The sequence below is a fragment of the Pristiophorus japonicus genome, unplaced genomic scaffold (assembly GCF_044704955.1).
Source record: "Pristiophorus japonicus isolate sPriJap1 unplaced genomic scaffold, sPriJap1.hap1 HAP1_SCAFFOLD_33, whole genome shotgun sequence".
NCBI classification, from domain to species: Eukaryota; Metazoa; Chordata; class Chondrichthyes; family Pristiophoridae; genus Pristiophorus; species Pristiophorus japonicus.
Window position 1 is genome coordinate 7,128,900 of NW_027253106.1, and position 7,298 is coordinate 7,136,197.

General features: G+C 45.9%; 1 non-coding gene across 1 annotated transcript; it reads right to left on the reverse strand.

Annotated features, from left to right (window-relative positions):
- Window positions 1-4,041: 4,041 nt before the first annotated feature.
- Window positions 4,042-4,114, reverse strand: trnak-cuu (transfer RNA lysine (anticodon CUU)). The gene has a single exon. It is a non-coding gene; the product is annotated as a tRNA-Lys (tRNA).
- Window positions 4,115-7,298: the final 3,184 nt, after the last annotated feature.

Here is a 7,298-nt window from a genome sequence, read left to right on the forward strand (position 1 = left end):
AAACCATCCACCCACAGGCATCTTCCACCCTTTGATTGGAGTTCAGGACTGCAACATCGGGTCCTTCATTGAAACACCTGTTAACCCATGTGGGAGTAAGCCTTCCTCGTTCGAGGATCCACCTATGATGATGATGATGATGATGTGTGGGACCTTTCCAAATGCCTGCTGGAAACCATCAGGTTAAATCTAGTAAGACCCGTCGCTTGATTCAGTTTTCACTGACCTTGCCTTAGGAAGGCTATATTGGCTTTGGAGGGAGCATGTGTCGCTTTCCCATAATGATACCTGGATTCCAAGTTTACATTAAGATATGAGATTACACCCACTGGAAATTACAGGGTCGAGCAGTGATTTGATCAAAATGTTCAAGATAATAAGGGAGCAGATAGATTAGGTGGAGAGAAATGATTCCCGCTGGTTGGGGAGTACCATACTAGGGGCCATAGTCTAAACATTAGAGCCAGACGTTTCAGGAGTGAAATTCGGAAACATTCCTACACACACATGGTGGGAGAGGAAAGGAACTCCCTTCTGCAAAGGGTAGTTGGTGCGGGGTCAGTTGTTCATTTTACATCGCATTTTGACCAAAATTATTAAGGAATCTGGGCCAAAGGTGGGTATATGGAGTTTCGTCACAGATCAGCCATGATCACATTGAATGGCGGAACCGGCTCGAGGGGCTGAATGGCCTCCTCCTGTTACTGTGTAACAGGCTCGAGGGGCTGAATGGCCTCCTCCTGTTACTGTGTAACAGGCTCGAGGGGCTGAATGGCCTCATCCTGTTGCTGTGTAACAGGCTCGAGGGGCTGAATGGGCCTCCTCCTGTTCCTGTGTAACAGGCTCGAGGAGCTGAATGGGGCTCCTCCTGCTCCTGTGTAACAGGCTCGAGGGGCTGAATGGGCCTCCTCCTGTTCCTGTGTAACAGGCTGAAGGGGCTTAATGGGCCTCCTCCTGTTCCTGTGTAACAGGCTCGTGGGGCTGAATGGCCTACTCCTGTTCCTGTGTAACAGGCTCGAGTTGCTGAATGGGCCTCCTCCTGTTCCTGTGCAACAGGCTCGAGGGGCTGAATGGGCCTACTCCTGTTCCTGTGTAACAGCCTCAAGGGGCTGAATGGACCTCCTCCTGTTCCTGTGTAACAGGCTCAAGGGGCTTAATGGATTCCTCCTGTACCTGTGTGTAAGGTCTGGGAAACAAAGGGAGGTGTTATGAGAAAACATAAACTAAATGGTATTGTGTTAAAAGAGACGCAGAAGGATTGAGTGATTTACACACAGAAATCTTTGAAGCTGGGTAGATAAGTTGCTAAGTTGTTTCAAAAGAATACAGGGCCCTTGGCTTTTTATGTCGTGAAATGGAGGACACCAGCGAGGAAGTTATACCATGCCTTTTCAATCCCGGTTTAGGTCTCAGTGGGAGAACTGTTTACAGTTCTGAGCACCACAATTTAGGAAGGATATCAAGGCATTGGAGAGAACGTAAGAAATATATAAGAAACATTTTCTGTTGTTGTTGAAGACACAAACACAGGCATTCATCGAGAATCAACCTGCAGGTGACCACACATAACTAAAGAGAGCCAGAGAGATTGACAGAATCGGGAAACACCGGCACATAGACAAGAGATATTGACAAGGACTGAAAGAACTTTGCGATCAGAAAATTGACGGCCCAGCTGTGGTTAATGACACGGCTTTTGATGATTGATCTCCTTACAAGCCTTGAAATTCAGGAGAACCGGTTTCGTGGTATGAAGCTCGAGATAAACCCGCGGGGCGATGCCAACAGACGCCTGGCAGCAATCAGCGTCCGGAAGATGCAACTTTAGCAGGCCCGGCTCCTTCAGTCGGCATAGAATTAGACTTTTAATCTCCGGGTCGTGGGATCGAGCCCCATGTTGGGTGAATTATTTTCCTTCAACTTTTATGGTGCTTTCACAAGAACACATCATTAATGAACCCACAATCTTCTTTTGCACAATGAAAGAAATGCGAACTGAGGGAGAGTTGTTCATTTGATCATTTGTTCTGTATAAGAACACAAGAATCAGGCACAGGAGTCGGCCATTTGTCCCTTCGAGCCTGCCTTCTTTTGCACTGAAACAAATTATAACCGTGTTTTTAAATTAGCAGTGCGAGATAATTAGAGGGCACATTTCAATGATTCACAAAACCATTCCTTTCGCTACAGCCACCAAGGATCGATTCCCGGTTTGAGAAGTAACTTTGATACCGTTGTTTGTCATTGAAGTGGGGTCATTTTATTAAGTTCGATGAATCTCCCAAAGCACTTAAGAATGGTGTCCAAACAAATGAGTTTGTAATTAAAAACACTGAATGTCAGGAGCTGGATTTGAACCCACACCACCAGAAGAAACTATGAACTGAACACAGCACCTTAGACCGGTTGGCCATCCTGACCGTTCGATACTCTAGTTGCAAGTTATTACTCTGGAATGTTTCAGACCGGACACTTGTTCAGTGTTACTGGAAGGACCAATGACCGGGATATTCTCTCGCCCGGGGTTTTCCTGAGCATGTGCACGGTGTCCGGGGAACTTTGGTCCGGGTCCGAGGTAGCTTGCACCATGTGACAATGCACACCGGACTGCTCTTGTTCCATTTTATCGCACGTTAGTTTTTGCTTCAAAAAATATATCAGAAAGGGGACATGAACCCACATCTTCAGAGGAGACAGTGACCTGAACACAGAACCTTAGACCGCTAGGCCATCCTGATTATTCAGTGCTGTGTGTGGCCACTTGCAGGTTGATTTTGAACTTTTGTGTCCTGTCACATGAAATAAATGAGGGCAGCAGGCTTGTCTCTGCCTGACACCGGGGAAACAGTGAGACAGACATTGCATTGTGTTCAGGTTTAATCACAGCAATATCCGCAGTCAGGAGCTGAAAAGGACGAAGAGCTGAAAAAACACAAGAAAAAGCTAAGAAATGTCAGCAATTGTGGTAAACTCTTTAATGTGTTTCCTGCTCGTTTAATGATGCGGTGCTCACAGAGGGAGCCCGGATGCAGAAAGTAAATCTTTCCTTCAAAATCTTTAAAATAATGACATGCAACAAATTAAACTGTGTGTCGGGGGATGGGGATGGGTGAAGATTATTTGTTTTATTCCCCATTCATTAACCGACAGCGTTGTTTTGTAGAATTGCTACTGAGGGACAGTGGAAACTTCAATAACTGAACTTTAACTATTTAAAGATTTTGAATCATTGATGAAGTTTTCTCACCTTACTGACTTTACTCACTCTGTATGTTGGAGACTGGTTTAAAATGTTCAGTGCTCATGCTAAAAGGAACCGGGGGCGACTTTTGTTCAATTTATTTCACAGCAAAAATAGTCTCCAAAATAATGTTTCCACTCGTGCTCGAACGGGGTAGCTTTCGCGTGTGAGGCAAAACTGACAACCGCTACACTACAGAATCACTGTGGGTAAAGTAATCTTAGGAATATAACCAGAGCTTTAACCGACACAGCTGGCCGAAACGTCAGGAGCTGGTTTTACGAGAATAGAATGAAGGTGCTATATTTAAGAAGGCTGTGAGTGTGGCAGGAATTGATCTCGTGTTTCCCAGATTCACCCATAGGAACAGGAGATGGCCATTTAGCACAGAGTGGTTAGGATCTGGGATGCACGTCTTGAAAGGGCGGTGGAGGCAAATTCAATCTTATCTTTCAGACGGGAGTTGGATAAGTTTCTGAAGGAAAAACAATTGCAGGGCTACGGGGAAAGGGTGGGGGAGTGGAACTCGCTGAGGTTTGGCACGGGCTCGTTGGGCCGAATGGCCTTCCGTGCTGTAACCATTCCATGATTCGATAAGGTATTGGCACATTTCATAGTGTGGGTGGGAGCACAACATTGCAAAGGGACATGGATTGAGTCAGCAAAACTAGAGTCATCTGATTCAGGAGATTCGCGGGGCGTGGAACTTTCGGAGTTTAATGACTTTGAAAGGAACATTTTTGTTTTGTGCCGTTTCGGTCAGAGGTTTTCCATGAAAGCAACATGAAATGAAAAGAAATCGCCCAACGTGGGGCTCGAACCCACGACCCTGAGATTAAGAGTCTCATGCTCTTCCGACTGAGCTAGCCAGGCTTCTGACCAACGCACGTTTTTATCACTCATTGCAGCCAAGGCGCCTGTTGGCTCTACCCCAGATGTTAAAACTTGCTGTTGAAGAACTGACAGGGTCTTCTTCAATGGTGGACCAGGCTCGAGGGGCCGAATGGCAAACTCCGGCCCCTAATCCGTATGTGTTTATGTTTACGTCTTTATGCGGAGCTCCTTCAGGGTGAACGAGCCAAAGGAGGACAGCGGAAAAGTTACAAGGACACCAACAAAGCCTCCCTGGTAAAGTGCAACATCAACACTGACACCTGGGAGACCGTGGCCGCAGACAGCCCGAGCTGGAGACAGTCCATCCCGGAGGACGTTGAGCTCTTTGAGGCTCGATGCAACGATAATGAAGAGACCAAGCGCAGGCAGCGGAAGGAGCACGCAGCAAACCAGTCCCAACGACCCGTTCCCTCGACGTATGTCTGTCCCACCTGTAACAGGATCTGTGGCTCTCATATCGGACTGTTCAGCCATCAAAGGACTCACTTTGGGAGTGGAAGCAAGTCCTCCTCGATCCCAAGGGACTGCCTCTGATGGTGTCGATGATTTACGTGGGAGGCGAACGTGTTAACCGCTACACTGCGGAAACATCTCCACTTTCAGCACCACATTACCAGAATAAAACCCAAAGTGATCGGGAGAAAATTTCCTCATATGCTCAGACCAAAATATATCATATGACAATAGAATTTTATGAATTAATAAATGATGTTTAAATCAATGCTTCTATTTTTTTTACACAGTAGATGCATAAAGATGTGTAAAAGAGATGAACTATTTTTTTATAAGGTTTTGAATTAAAAGTACAATTTCCCTGACCGCGAATCGAACCAGGGTCGCAGCCGTGAGAAAGCAGCTCCGTAACACAGAACTCTGTGCTCGACGGGCTGTTCCTAGGGACACACACCGAGACAGACATCACCCGCTGCTGGAGGGCCATCAACTCAGCCAAAGATGCGCTTTGGTCTTGCCGAAACTTGCTGGTCTTCCAGAGCAAGCAGATGTCCACCTCTGCGTGTTGCAGACTGGCGCAATCCAATATCCAGGATTACGTGCTGAGGGACGCACTTAAAAGTGGTGCAGTTGCCACAAAGGCAGGGTGGGGAAGGGCCACAGTTTAAAGCTCTTCTGACACGGTAAAACCCGGGGCAGGAATCAGTATAAAACTCCCCTCGGGCCGTACTTGTAACTTCTTTATTGTGTACATGGAGCACCATGATCTGTAAACACATCTGTAGTGCCATGTGCAATGTAAAGTCTGTTTCGTGATGCACGTTGAAAGAAAGTGTAAATGTACCGTTACCCATTCCATGTATTGTACAGTGACACGTGTGATGTAATTTGTTGAATGTACTACAAGGTATCCCGTATTGTACCGAATTGTACTGGAACTGAAAAGCAAGGGAATATATCGACAGGAACTGCCGTCAGAACCCAAATGTAGTGTATGGGATTACTGACCGCAGCTAAATGTACTGAACTGCTTTTGAATGTAATGTACAAATTTTTATGTGAATAAAGTATTTTTTTAAATAAAAAAATATTCTCTGCCTGACACCGGGGAAACAGTGAGACAGACCTTGGAGCAAGGATCTGGTTATTGCCAAACAGCAAAAGAAATATTAATTCTGGAAGAACAACATCCGAACGAACAGTGACCCCGACGTGATTTAAACACGTAACCTTCGGATCTAAAGTCAGACACACTACCGTTGCACCAGGAGACCTACATAGCGTGTTGGAGATGTTCCTCTATATGAAGGTTCTGTAATACAACGGTCTTTAAAATCTCCGTCCATTCCCACCAGGTATCACTAGTAACGCTCACCTGACAGGCACCGTATGGTTTCTTCTTAAAGTTTTCTCTTGCTTTCACGGGAAACCATCATTAATTAACCCCTCACCTTATTTTGCACAATCAAACAAATGCTAACTCAGGAACAGTCCGTACTTCAATCATTTGTCCTGTGCTTTGCATCTTAACTCGAAAACCATATCTCATTTTACTCACTGTGTTATAGCTTTCTGGTTCAAAATCTTGATTGCCGATGACACCACGAATCTGGGGCAACTTTTTTCAAATTTAACAGCACCGGTTATTCCTACCATGCACAAAAAATATAATCAGTAGTGAAGATAAAATCCCAACATGCGTATTTTCAGATTCAACGCAGTAGCATTTCAAATAAAGTGAAAGAATTTTACACTGGAAAGATTTGCAAGTGTTGCTTGTATTTATGTCTTTAATTCAACTTTGTGGCGTCTGACTCCCGTTCATGCCAATGCTGAATAAGAAAGGAGGGTTTGACATTGACCAGACTGCACTGCCCCTGATATTTGTGAGCTCATCCTTTGTATTCAGTGGTTTCTCGCCCTTTGAAGGGATGCAGTGTAGCGGATATCACGTTGGCCTCACATTGAGTAATGTTGAGAGGGAAGACGCATCAGGGGAGGGCAGCAGCAGCCAAGTTCATGGCACCGTGGCTGGCTCTGCTACACAGGAGGGCAGGAAAAAGAGTGGGACAGCGATAGTGATAGGGGATTCGATTGTAAGGGGAATAGATAGGCGTTTCTGAGGCCGCAAACGAGACTCCAGAGGGTATGTTGCCTCCCTGGTGCAATGGTCAAGGATGTCTCAGAACGGGTGCAGGACATTCTGAAAATGGAGGGTGAACAGCCAGTTGTATTGGTGCACATTGTACCAAAGATTTAGGTAAAAAAAGGGATGAGGTCCTACGAGATGAATTTAAGGATTTAGGAGCTAAATTAAAAAGTAGGACCTCAAAAGTAGTAATCTCGGGATTCCTACCAGTGCCACGTGTTAGTCAGAGTAGGAATCACAGGATAGCTCAGATGAATACGTGGCTTAAGCAGTGGTGCAGCAGGGAGGGATTCAAATTCCTGGGGCATTGGAACCGGTTCTGGGGGAGGTGGGACCAGTACAAACCAGACGGGCTGCACCTGGGCAGGTCCGGAACCAATGTCCTCGGGGGAGTGTTTGCTAGTGCTGTTGGGAAGGAGTTAAACTAATATGGCAGGGGGATGGGAAGCAATGCAGGGAGACAGAGGGAAACAAAATGGAGACATAAACAAAAGACAGAAAGGAGATGAGTATAAGTGGAGGGCAGAGAAACCCAAGGCAAAAAACAAAAAGGGCCACTGT